Consider the following 13,815-nt stretch of genomic DNA (forward strand, 5'->3'; position numbering starts at 1 on the left):
AATTAAAAATACATAATGTAAGCTAAATCAATATATTTATAATTAAACTGAAATTGTTTTAAATACATTTTAATTAAAACAATGAATTTTAAAACTCTTTCACAGACAATAGCACTGCAGCTGACTTCATGGATCTTATTAGGCAACACTGGAGTATTTTACAGCCTTCAAAAAACACAGAACGCATTCCTACCCTGTCAACTATAAAACTCACAGACACATATTTGAAGTCCACAGTGAGGGCCGTGGCCTGACAAACCTGGACTACACTGGAATGAATTGCAGTCCAGCAAATCCAGGAGACTAACCATCATCTTGAAAAATGACACACCGAAATGAAACAGTGAACTCGAGACAAAGAAGCGGGGCTTAGTGACTACTGCAATCTTGTCTTCTGATAGGACAGACAGCAACTTAGTCACCATCAATAAAGTAGGGTGGTGCTGACCGGTCGAGGGGCTGTTACCATTGGTTGGGTGCACTTCCATGACTACAGATACCCTGCAAAGTCATCAGTGTGATACCTTGAGAGATGTCTTCTGATATGGAGTATTTTTCGACTGCTCTGGGGGAAGCATTATGTCTGAATCGGAATTTGAAAGAGAAATCCCGCCCGAAGCGAAGCATCTGGCCCGTGTCCAGCCCTGATTTTACCTTTCTGCTCGCATTTGCTTTTGATCTGCCTTCTAGGTTTTGGCTGCAAACCTTTTCCTTTGTCTCCTGAAATCCCCTGAAACACATTATCCTGAAACGCATTATCCTGTCACGGGTCTTCAAGAACAGGATGTCATACCAAACCAGGCGCCTCGATGTCCCTTTGTTAGCGCCAGGCAACTCATCTAGCATATCAGTGGATGCCAAACAACACATAACCTCTGCTTCAAACCCATCTCGTCCTCTCCGCCGCCACCACACTTCAGTTCATTCTTTCTGGGATAGTGCTGCAATAAGTGTGAATAATGACCTGGGCTTGCGGGATCTGACGGGCCACCCGGGTGAAAGCTGCTTCTGGAAAGTAAGTCACCATGCGCGAGACCTTTTTCATGCTACCCCATCCGCATGGAGTAGCTCAGTCTGCGCTGAATGAGCAAAACTGAAAAACGACGGGACGACTTCTCAGCGATGATGATTAATGAACTCTGCAGGAAAACACCAAGGACACCACGAGCAAGGGGGTACTGTAACATTTTCATGTCATTAATGTGTTAGATAAAAATAAGTTAATTGTTTTTTTGGTTTTTTTTTTTTAAAAAAGCTTGAAAGTTGGGAAAACCTGTGCTTTTAGTATCTTTAACAAACTCTTTCTGTGAGGAGTGGAGCAACTCGGCATGGTTGTGGCTGCCTGGTGAACGGGAGAACCTGGAGTGCTTTACATCCGCCGCTGGCCCCGAACCAGAAGTCCCTGGTGGGCAGCTAACCACAGCCTGGGGCAGTTTTAGGGGCTCTCCCCATCAGGACAGCGCTCCATGAGCCTGTGCTCTGGTGCCCTTCTCTCTCCACGGCGGGAATGCATGAGCGCAGCACACACACACGTCGCACGCGACGGAGCGTGTGAACCCCGCTGCCTCGTTTCATCGGGTCGTCTCGTCTCACGGCTGATCCTGTTAGAGCAGGCAGAACAGACATGCCAGATTGACAGGCCAGCCACCAAATGAGTGAGCAGCTCCAGCCCGCTTTCATCCCGGACAGAGGCCGGGTTAGTGGAGCTAGCGGAGTTAGTGAGGTTAGCAGACCGCGTAACATCTGCGTGGCGGCAAAGAAGTGTCCCAAAATACACCCAGCTTGAGCCCCCCCCCCCCTCTCTCTCTCCCCCTCCCTCCCTCCCTCCTCTCCCTCCTCTCCCTCTCTCTCTCTCCCCCTCCCTCCCTCCTCTCCCTCTCTCTCTCCCTCTCCCTCCCTCCCTCCTCTCCCTCTCTCTCTCTCTCTCCCCCTCCCTCCCTCCTCTCCCTCTCTCTCTCTCTCCCTCCCTCCCTCCCTCCTCTCCCTCTCTCTCTCTCCCTCTCCCTCCCTCCTCTCCCTCTCTCTCTCTCTCTCCCCCTCCCTCCCTCCTCTCCCTCTCTCTCTCTCTCCCTCCCTCCCTCCCTCCCTCCTCTCCCTCTCTCTCTCTCTCCCTCTCCCTCCCGCCTCTCCCTCTCTCTCTCTCTCCCCCTCCCTCCCTCCCTCCTCTCCCTCTCTCTCTCTCTCTCTCCCCCTCCCTCCCTCCCTCCCTCCTCTCCCTCTCTCTCTCTCTCTCTCCCCCTCCCTCCCTCCTCTCCCTCTCTCTCTCTCTCCCTCCTTCCCTCCCTCCTCTCCTCTCTCTCTCTCTCTCCCTCTCTCCCCCTCCCTCCATCTCCCTCTCCCTCTCGTGGAAACACATTCTCCCTCTCACAACACCAAACACACCAAAGTCCTGAAACCATCCTCCGGAGCCACTGCGATGCTGCTCCTCTGTTTCTCCCAGACAGGCACGGCGCTTCCCTGCCACTTCCCTCCTCCGGCGCTCCTGAGTAGGTTGGAGGACGTGCACCGGGCTCATACGTCACAGAGAGTTGAGCGACTTGCCTTACGCAAGCCTACATTCAAATTGGCCACTTAGCATTCCTCCCGAGTCCCCACATGTGCTCAGCATTAGCCAGAATGCTTTAAATCACCCAAACATTATTCTAGCCCTCATAATGGCGAAGGGGTTTAAAGTCAGTATGATAAGTGCTGGCATGCTAATGTTTTATTAATGCCCGTAGTCTGGTCCGGAGACACCGATGGGACGTGGCTTTGATATGGCAGGATGCAGCCCAGCTCTCGCTCAGGCCTTCCATCGAAATCCGCCCCTCCCGCCATGGTACTCACACCGCCCGGGCGGAGCCATGGCGTGGTCTTTCAGGGACGATCCTTCACAGCCCTGTTCCGCTGAACGCTTTAAGTGCGCGTTTCTAAGTGCAGCCCCCATGTAAGAAACGTCATATGGACACGCTGGTCTCATACGGGTGTCATTACTCTACAGTGGCAGAAGCTAAATAAACAAAGGGCATTTGAGAGACGTGGGGGCTTAATAAAACAGTATCTATTGCAGGGGCTTCTGGACCTGGAAACTGATCAAAGTGAGAGACGGAGCAAAGAATATTTAAAATAATAAATAAATACATAAAACAAAATCAGTGAAACAAAAAGCCTTGTTATCTACTATGGTGCATCTTAGCTGTATCTCACCGGCCTGGAGCAGTTGCTAAGCAGTGCAAAGGAAATATCAAAGGGTGTAAATGGGTTGGAGTGAAAATACAAATCTTTCTCATTAAACAACAGCAGGAAAAAGTGGCTCAGAAAAGGAAATCTGTTTTTGCCAAGAAGCAGCTTATGACACAGTGTAGACAGTTTGCCTCTTTGACATTTATCACCCAACTACAGGTGTGTGTAATTATAACTGTGAATATACCCCACATTAAGAGTCCTACTTTCAAAACATCAATTCATTTAAAAGTAGCACTTTTATAAAGTGCAGGACAGTGATTTGCCATGTGGTAACTGTGATATGAAACTATATGTACTGCATGTTTTTGCCAGCAAAGCTTTGCTGTCTTTCTCTGAACTTTCCAAAAAGATAAACCGAATAGACAAAAAGAAAGAGCAAGGGAGAAAGCAAGAAAGAGAGAGCGAGAGAGAGAGTTGATGTGCTCCACAACAGGCTGAGTTTCTTGACTGAGTAGATTATAAAGCTGTAATCTAGACCAGGTCAACGCCCTTGCTGGCTGACTGTAGTATAGACCAGGTCAACGCCCTCGCTGGCTGACTGTAGTATAGACCAGGTCAACGCCCTTGCTGGCTGACTGTAGTATAGACCAGGTCAGCGCCCTTGCTGGCTGACTGTAGTATAGACCAGGTCAGCTCCCTTGCTGGCTGACTGTAGTATAGACCAGGTCAACGCCCTTGCTGGCTGACTGTAGTATAGACCAGGTCAACGCCCTTGCTGGCTGACTGTAGTATAGACCAGGTCAGCTCCCTTGCTGGCTGACTGTAGTATAGACCAGGTCAGCACCCTTGCTGGCTGACTGTAGTATAGACCAGGTCAACGCCCTTGCTGGCTGACTGTAATATAGACCAGGTCAGCTCCCTTGCTGGCTGACTGTAGTATAGACCAGGTCAGCTCCCTTGCTGGCTGACTGTAGTATAGACCAGGTCAACGCCCTTGCTGGCTGACTGTAGTATAGAGCAGGTCAACGCCCTTGCTGGCTGACTGTAGTATAGACCAGGTCAGCGCCCTTGCTGGCTGACTGTAGTATAGACCAGGTCAACGCCCTTGCTGGCTGACTGTAGTATAGACCAGGTCAACACCCTTGCTGGCTGACTGTAATATAGACCAGGTCAGCTCCCTTGCTGGCTGACTGTAGTATAGACCAGGTCAACACCCTTGCTGGCTGACTGTAATATAGACCAGGTCAGCTCCCTTGCTGGCTGACTGTAGTATAGACCAGGTCAACACCCTTGCTGGCTGACTGTAGTATAGACCAGGTCAGCTCCCTTGCTGGCTGACTGTAGTATAGACCAGGTCAGCTCCCTTGCTGGCTGACTGTAATATAGACCAGGTCAGCTCCCTTGCTGGCTGACTGTAGTATAGACCAGGTCAGCTCCCTTGCTGGCTGACTGTAGTATAGACCAGGTCAACACCCTTGCTGGCTGACTGTAGTATAGAGCAGGTCAACGCCCTTGCTGGCTGACTGTAGTATAGAGCAGGTCAGCTCCCTTGCTGGCTGACTGTAGTATAGAGCAGGTCAGCGCCCTTGCTGGCTGACTGTAGTATAGACCAGGTCAACACCCTTCCTGGCTGACTGTAGTATAGACCAGGTCAACACCCTTGCTGGCTGACTGTAGTATAGAGCAGGTCAACGCCCTTGCTGGCTGACTGTAGTATAGAGCAGGTCAGTCCCTCATACTGTATGGTGATGGTGCAGGCTGAAGTGTTTAAAAGGAGTCTCCCAGAACTTTTTACAAACTTCTATGTGGTGGTATCTCTCTCTCTCTCTCTTTCTCTCTCTCTCTCTCTCTCTCTGACTCTGTCTAGGGAAGCAGGAGGGTTTTGTTGCGTGACGGTGGCGTTGCCTTAACCTCTCCTATCAGACCAAAGCCGCTCAGAAGTCTCATGTAGGCATCCGTTTACGTCTCTTTAGAAGCAGCACATCAAAAGCCACCCTGGAGGGGAAGAGCGAGAGCTCTCCTGACAGCCACAAACAGTGCGCTTGCAAATCCATATCCCCAATCCATCATTTCACTGTAGAAATGTATGGTGACTAGTAGCTACACGGGCAACGATAACTTTCCCTTCAATCCTGTTTAATGAATGAAAGTTAATGAATGATTCCCTTTTCTCCCTGTGTTCTGAGAGCATGTGTAATATGTAATTAGGATCATAATTTCCTTAGAAATACATAGCCTGTTTTATTAATTATTATTATATTATTGACATCTTAAAATGAAGTCCATAAAACGGGTTTAATTACGTTTGCGACTGACATTTGAAAGAAAGAAACAGGAAAAATACCCTTCATCTTTTTAGAAAGTAAAAACGATTCCTGCAGCCTATAACACGGTTTAGTTTAATATAAATTCCCACATGTGCCATTTTCTAAACACCGTTGTGTTATTCATTTTTCAGTTTAATGGCTTTTGTGTGGTTTTTTTCTGACTAGAATGTTCTTTTGAGTCAGACAGATATTCGGTTTCAAGAATGTCCCAGTTAAGAGGTCTGTAAGATTAATGTTAGGGGCTTTTCCAATAGTCCGTCGTTTATAATAATTTAAATGAAAAAAAAAAAAAAAAAAGTTTAAGTGCATAATTAAAAATGATCATTGACTTCCTCAAGACGCAATTTGCCAGGCGTTAAATTGGCTCGTATAAAACACGGATGTCAATTTTGGAGCAAATTATAAGTAAATATCAAAAAAAAAAAAAAAGTCAAGACGATTTGGTCAAGAGTCGGCCCAGCTGCTGATAACGGCTCAAAGTCGGCTGGCTATAAAGTAAACTTTAAAAAGTGGCATAAATAATCAGCAGATGATAAATGGTATGAGCTATTTAGAAACAAACGAAAAGTGAAATTCGCTGTTGTCCTATTAATGAGTGTCACAGTCCCCAGCTAACTCAAAAGATCACAAAGAGCCTTGACGGACGGGCCGGCATAACTTCACCAGTTGTTTCATGTTTTCATATTCAAGATTACTCGGAGAGGTTTCAGCCGCATCCATGGCGCCCCCTTTTCTAATAAGAGAAAGCAGAAGAAGCCTCGTCTTCTGCTGTAAAATCACAATTAATATGGAAGTGCTGGGCATGGAAAATAACCGGACCCTGCATGAAAATAAACAGCGTGCTCAAGTAAAAACACTTCCAGTGATTCATAAGGTGAACGTGTATGTGTGTGTGTACGAAATTCACCCACTCCAAAACAAGCGAGCACTCTTATAACGCGTTTCGGTGCTTTCGCCCATGCGATACACACACAGCCTCCAAGCCGGAGTTTGTACTCACCTTCTGACGGAGAGAAAACGCGGAGAACAGCCGGACACACTAGAAGAAAAAAGCATTCTTAGGCCGGTTGATCCGTACTGGGCCCTCCATTAGACACGGGCGCAAAGTGCAGGGCAATAGGGAAAAGGAAAAACGGAGAGACAGAGTAAGTTTAGCTCTAGGCAGAGGCGACTGCGACTGCGTTACTAGTCGGCGCGACGGCTGGAGTACCAGGTCAACGCGACAAAGTCGGCAAAACTCGCAAACGTTAAAACGACCGGTGCGGACTGGACGCCTCGCTCGCTTTCTTGTGCTGCGTGCTCGCCCTCGCGCTACAACTGTCTTTTTCTGCACGCACACACATCCTCGAGGCGAGTGTCGAATTGCTCAGCAAATCACGGCGGCGAAGCGCAAGGCTGCTCGTCGGAGCAGGAATGTTCTGACTCTGCGGCCCAGTGCGCTGGAGGCGTAGCGAGGGGGTCCGGGGGGGGGCGGCTGCCCTATCGCCACTGCGTTAACAAGCTTTCACCATCGGACTAAAGGAATATTACTGGCCGCCCCTGCGCCCCACGCCACGGTCCAGCGCAACAATTTGCCTCCTAGTCGTGAGCATTTCGTATACCTGCTCATCTCCCCTGGGCTAAATCCCGCACCACAACGTTTCTTGAACTAAGTAAGCCTATTACACCGTAAGTATAATGTAACGATCTACGTTTAATAACTTGTTACAATGGCGCGTAACAAGATATAAAACTGGTAACGATGCCACGCGGATGCTTATGTTGTTTAACTATTTTTACATCAGTTGAAAAGCATCGATATGGTGAAATATCACTCAAGCAGTAAACAATTATGAAACTAAACATGAACATAATTAAGGTTACTGGAATCCGTCCGGACTACGGTGTCAACATTTTGGTTTAAAGGACAGTGTCTCTGTGTTCTGTTTAAGAATGTAACGGTGATACGAGGAATCATGAAACAGGAAGTAGCAGGTGGGGCCTGTCACACGTGCTCCTGACCTTCAGTTGTGCTGGTGCATTCAGGAAGTAGGTGAGATATGTGTACACACATACTTCATTCACTGTTAGCAAACCTAAACAAAAGGTGGGCTAGCTTTCACAGATACTGCCCATTCTGTGTTTTGACCACGTGAGAAAGTCCCATGATGAAAACATAGCGGGCGCGTGGCGTAGGAAGCGTCTTCTCGGCATGGGGCGGCTGGTCCAGTAACAAGGATCCATGCTGGACAAACTAACGCCCACCTCCTGGTGTGTTTGTGTGTGTGTGTGTGTGTGTGTTTGTTTGTATGTTTGTAATGCTTGGTTGGGGCTTGTTGGCAGGTTAGGCGTGTGTGAAATAGTCGTCTGTTGTGCATGTGGCCGTGTGTACACACCTATAATCGCAGTCCTGTGCTGTGGTTATGAGCAGGCCATGTGGAGCAGGACTGCAGTTGTGGACTGCCTCCGGACAGCTAAGGCCAACGTGACTCAGACTCTCCTATATCCGCTTTCAGTTGTCCAAACCTAGAGAGACAGGGAGAGAGTTAGAGAGAGTTAGAGAGAGAGAGAGAGAGAGAGAGAGAGAGAGAGAGAGAGAGATTTAGAGAGAAAGGGAGAAAGAGATTTAGAGGGAGTTAGAGAAAGAGAGGGATAGAGTTAGAGAAAAAAATACACCGATGGGTAGAGAGTTGGGGATGATAACTGATAATCTGGGAAGGAGTGTTTTCTGCCAAAAAACAGTGTAACATCCCAACATGCCCCTGTCAGTAAGGTCCCCCGCCACAGGTGCAGCACAGGTGAGGGTCTGCACACAACGCAGGTGAGGGTCTACATGGAACACAGGTGAGGGACTGTATGGAACACAGGTGAAGGTCTATATGGAGCACAGGTGAGGGACTGTATGGAACACAGGTGAAGGTCTATATGGAGCACAGGTGAGGGACTGTATGGAACACAGGTGAAGGTCTATATGGAGCACAGGTGAGGGACTGTATGGAACACAGGTGAAGGTCTATATGGAGCACAGGTGAGGGACTGTATGGAACACAGGTGAAGGTCTATATGGAGCACAGGTGAGGGTCTGCACACAGCACACTCTCTGTCCCCCACTCTCTGCATCCTTCTGTCTCTGATGTGGTTTAGCAAAAGTGAGACGGAGTGCAAGGCAAGCTATGAGGGTGGGGGTAGGGGCAGAGGGCGATTGGACACACGTCACATGCGAAAGACCAGAAAGTGGACAGACCACATGGAGGTGGTTCTGCTCTCAAAAACCAGATGAGAGAGGTCAGGACCAGGGAGAGAGAGAGAGACAGAGAGAGAGCTGAGAAGAGAGAGAGACAGAGGAGAGAGGAGGGGAGGAGGAAAGAGAGAGAAAAAGAGAAGTAGAGCGTTCCACATGCCAGAACCAAGTGAAATTACGCTCCCTTGATCCACTGTGTGCGTTTTTCTCTCAAGACCTGCCTGAGTCGAACATGTGACAGTTACGGCCTAACATGACCTAACCACCAGCATATCCCAACCTCTCCCAAAAATAAACACTTTAAGATTATCATCCACATTCCAGCCATAAAACCTCTTAAAATAAATGTCTGTGTTAATGCTGGAACTCTTTCACCCTACCAGTGCTAGCTATCTGACCTTTTATAGTTCAGGGTGTGTGCATGTCAGTGTGTTAGAGTGTGTGTCAACAGTGTGTTTACGAGCTGCAAAACAGGCCAGTTCAGGGCTGTTGCTGTCAGCAGGTTCCATGATGCTCTGGTTCACCACGTCAGAAGGCCATTTTAGATAGGAGGAGTGCCATCAGCCTCATAGGCCACACTGGGTTAAGCTCAGAGGTCAAGGGTCAAGGTACACTGCTAAATCAAACCAGGAGGAGTGAAGATGGTTTAACCTTGTGCAAGAATGCACGTGTGTGTGTGAGAGAGAGAGAGAGAGAGAGAGAGAGAGAGAGAGAGAGAGAGAGAGAGAGAGAGAGAGAGAGCACACACCCCCATTATAACTCTTAGATACTGTGTTTGTGGACAAATAATTAATGAAACTGCAGCAATTGATGACAGCAGCAAGCTCTGGGATATCCTGTCAGGGAGTGTAATGAAAGAAAAGGCGTTGTGATGTAAGGGTGATTTTCCTTTCCTATTGGACATCTGTAAACATTCACCAAATAGAGGCCTTTACACTGCAGCTAATTTTGAAAAATGCATTTTTTCACATCCTTCATTACATTTAGCTCTCAGCCAGGATGTGACCTATGTGGTGCAAAAGATAAAATTAAATTTTTTTGTTAAATATACAAAGGTTTAATAGCAACTTATTTTGTGGGGGAAAAAAAGCTAAAGTCTTCTTTTTTTATCAGGCAGTGCTGAAGACATTTAGTGATGATCCAGCTCTAGTAAATAGTGTCCAGAAACCCTTTCCTCCCTATTTTACAACATACGTAACCAATCTGCCCCAGGAAGACCATATATCTTGGTTCAGACAGGTGTGTGTGTGTGTGTGTGTGTGTGTGTGTGATATGAGACCCCTACTCTCCATCTGGTTTGTGCATCACTTTGCCTAGATCACGTTATCCATCCTGGTCTCTCTGGGAGTTTCATCAGTATGTAACATCTCACTTATTCACACATCTTCCAGCGCACATGCTCATACGGCTCATCTGTACAGGGCAGCGTGGTGGGAAGGGCCCAAACACAGCTGCAGGAGGGAAGCGCATGTAGTCCGGCACTTTCATCCTGGCCCCTTGCTCCTGTCTGTCTCCGAGAGTACACATATGCACGTGCACACACATGGCTGCACACGCAGACATTCACCCACACACACACAGTCTCTTTCTCTCGCGCGCGCTCGCTCTCTCTCTCTCTCTCTTGCTCTCTGTCTCTCTCTCACACACACCCACACACACACATGCATGCACATACTCTCTGTCACTCACACACACACACACACACACACACACATTGAAATACCTTTTACATCTGATATTAAAATGCAACCCCAATCAAATTTTAGCAAATGTTCAACAGGAAGTCAAATTTAACCTCTTGGTACATGAGTCAAATACTGGTGACTCTTAGCTACCCAACCTTAATCCTTAACTCTGCTGCTCCTCTATCTGTGGCAGTAAAGGTCCATATTTTCCCTCTTAAAAACAGAAGTTGGATAGTGACTCCACCCTTTGGCCCAATAAGAGGTCAAACTGAGGAGGTGAGTTTAATTTAAGGTTATTTACCTCTGGATTTTAACGATCAGCAGAGGAAGCACATAAACAAGGGGTCCATAAACAATCCAGCCCAGGTCAGCGAGAGTCTGAACTGCATGACCCATACACATGGTAATCGCACGAGAACATAGCATAGGTAAGCATTGCCGACATCTTTAAGGCTAACTGAGTCCTCTTTCACGCTGATGCTAACACTAGTATCAAACCCACTCACATTTCAAGTAACATATTTTAACTCATTTCCAGTTAAAATACACTTCACCTGCAGACACAAACACAATGGTGGACAGACACACACACACACACACACACACACACACACACAGAAATACTAATTCTCCATTTCAGACCATGCTGAAAGTAGTCATGCATTCTCAGGCCTAATAATACCATTAATCCCAAACCTATCCCACCTCCCACACTAACCCCAGGAAACCGCTTCTCCCTCTGCTCATCTCCTACTGTCCCTGTGTTCACATACGAACCAATCGATCACCCATTCAGCACCCCGTACCCATGACACACACACACTTCTTTTAGCTCAGTAGACATCCTCTAAGGTTTCCTACTCTGAGGGCAGGGAGGTCAGGTGGAAAGGTAATGAGCCAGGTGCCCCGTCTCTGAGCTGGAGGACGGCCCGTCAGCCGGCCCGTGCGGACAGCAGCAAGGCTGCGGAAACGTCACGGGTTCACTGTCAAAGGCATGAATGGACGTGAAGGACGAGGTGATGAGAGGGATTACAGCTTTGTTTCTTTCACACACACACATGCACACACACACACACACACACACACACACACGCACACGCTTATCAGCTCTTGCTCACGCCTGTCTCACAACAGAGAGGGTAGTCATGGAAACAGGAAGTGAGCCACAAGCCTGCAAGATGGCCACCAGCATGTGAATGAAGGGCATTCCTCAACCATGTGTGTGTGGGTGTGTGCGTGCGAGTGTGCGCCGCGTGTGTGCTTGTGTGGGCGTGTGTGCGTGTGCGTGTGTGTGAAGGGAGAGGGGACGAGTAGGGATTTACTCCAAACCCAGCAGTTACCGGGAGCATAGCTGTCCATGCACTGTTCCACAGCTCCCCCTTGGAGAGTGGCACTTATCCAGGCCATTTTAGTCAAGTCTTCAAATCTTGCCCCCAGTACACAAGAAGTGTGTATGCTGCATTCCAGGTTTGACTATAAATTCTGCTGTGAACAGGAGAAAATGCAAAACCTTTGGGGTCTTCAAACTAGTTTTTCAAACAGAGTTTGTGCATAAAACTGCTATTCAAAAAAGATTATGAGACAGGCAGCAATGCAGGTTTAGGGAAAAGCAGAGATGTGTCTGATGCTGTGTGTATTGTGGGGTGTGTTGTATGTTGGGCAGTGTGTTATGTGTTGGGAAGTGTGTTGTGTTTTGGGGAGTGTGTTGGGTTGTGTGTGTTGTGAATTGGAGAGTGTGTTGTGTGTTCGGGAGTGTGTGTTGTGTAAAGGGAAGTCTGAGCTGAGATGTGTGTTGAGGAGAGTGTGTGTTGTGTGTTTGGGAGTGTGTGTTGTGTGCTGGGAAGAGTGTGCATCATGTGTTTGGGAGTGTGTGTTGTGTGTTTGGGAGAGTGTGCTCTGTACTGGGAAAAAAATAGCTTGCAGGCAGCATAAATCAACCCAGAGAAACACTTACCACTCTGGAATGCACTATGAGACCTTTCAGGGAGAATAAACACACGCACACATACACACTCTCTTCTGGCATTAGTTGTAAGACCAACATCAATCACTCTGTGTCCTTTAGATGAGACGCCAACACTGATATCAGCATTCTGAAGGCAGTGTCATGGCAACCAGCTGATTTTAAACGTCTCTTGGAATGCAAAGGTGTCTCTCCATCTCATATTTGTCTCCATCTCATATTTCTTTACCTGATGGATATAACTAGATAATCACAATGAAGTCTCTCACACAGCAAAAAGGATAAGTGTGTGATAAGTGTTAGTGAGCATGTGTGCTTGTTTATGTGTGTTTTGTCTGGCCATACCCTTCCATGTAGTACAGTATCTAATCACAAGATGGCTAAGCCTTTGATATGAAAGGTGCAGAGCGGATCTTTGGAGCCCAGGGCCAGCAGATCACTGGAGCCCAGTGCCAGCGGATCACTGGAGCCCAGTGCCAGCGGATCACTGGAGCCCAGGGCCAGCGGATGACTGGAGCCCAGGGCCAGCGGATCACTGGAGCCCAGGGCCAGCGGATCACTGGAGCCCAGGCCCAGCAGATCACTGGAGCCCAGGGCCAGCAGATCAATCCTCTCCACAGGATGAGAAGCCCAACTCATGAGCAGATATGTCACTGGACAGCCTGATGCTGATGTCTTAATTTTTTTTTCACCCCCAGTATCTCAGTGTAAGTGCAACCCCCCACTAACCCCTCCTGTCCTCATACCAGAGCGCGCATCCGAACCCGTGGACAATCATCTCCAGCCTCTCTGGCCCCACGCTCTGCAGGCTCCCCTCACTATGCCTGTTCCATAAGCATAAATTGCTGCTCCCCGGGGACAGCCCAGGAGACGACCGGCCCGAGAGGAGAGAGATGGAACTGTCTGGAGCAGCTCCTGTTTCAAATTAGCTTCGCTGGACAAAAGTCACCACAGAAAGCAGGCCCTGAAAATCGACTTCGGAGGCTCGGTGGACCAAGGGGTGGAGAACCAGAGCGTGGAGGCTCTCCCGAGCTGGTGGAGGCGCTACACGTGGACTGGGCCAGGCGTGTCTGGACTGGGGCATGGAGAGGTAGCTTGCAGGCTTGTTACAGTGGAACTGGGATCATTCTCCACAGAGGCCAGTATATCCCAGATCTCCATTTCCCATCTTACCTGCTCCTCTTAACCTCCAGTGTCTGTGTAAAACTCCTTGGTCATGTGACAGTTAAAATGTGACACCACTTGCTTTCAGCTCCGCCAGGATTGGCTGGCGGAAGATAACATACAGAGGAAGTATTATTATCTCTTGATGGTTATGCATCTGCACAGTCTATAATTAAAATAATTGAGAACTTAATTCATGTCAGGGGCTTAGTCGTTTGCTTGTTATTCATTATGTCACGTGACTTTTGCTAGTTGACGAGTCATTGGCTGGGGAAAGGACGGGTTTTGAAA

General features: G+C 48.1%; 1 protein-coding gene and 1 long non-coding RNA gene across 5 annotated transcripts in view; one reads left to right on the forward strand and one right to left on the reverse strand.

Annotated features, from left to right (window-relative positions):
• cdon (cell adhesion associated, oncogene regulated) overlaps positions 1 to 6,891 on the reverse strand; it is a 37,059-nt gene extending 30,168 nt beyond the window's left edge. For 2 of the 3 annotated variants that reach the window (XM_035525128.1, XM_035525127.1), the window contains exon 1: positions 6,493 to 6,889. The gene's annotated coding sequence lies outside the window, so the exon portion shown is untranslated. Of the gene's footprint in view, positions 1 to 6,492 lie in introns of all 3 variants that reach the window. The other variant, XM_035525129.1, reaches the window with a different exon arrangement.
• Positions 6,892 to 7,017: 126 nt separating this feature from the next.
• LOC113585912 lies at positions 7,018 to 13,721 on the forward strand. Of its 2 annotated transcripts, none has more exons than XR_003411556.2 (3): positions 7,018 to 7,160; positions 7,424 to 7,524; positions 12,463 to 13,721. It is a non-coding gene; the product is annotated as an uncharacterized LOC113585912 (long non-coding RNA). The 2 variants fall into 2 exon arrangements; XR_003411557.2 differs by having other exon boundaries at positions 7,018 to 7,144.
• The last annotated feature ends 94 nt before the right edge of the window (positions 13,722 to 13,815 follow it).

Source organism: Electrophorus electricus, chromosome 4, assembly GCF_013358815.1.
Source record: "Electrophorus electricus isolate fEleEle1 chromosome 4, fEleEle1.pri, whole genome shotgun sequence".
Lineage (NCBI taxonomy): Eukaryota > Metazoa > Chordata > Actinopteri > Gymnotiformes > Gymnotidae > Electrophorus > Electrophorus electricus.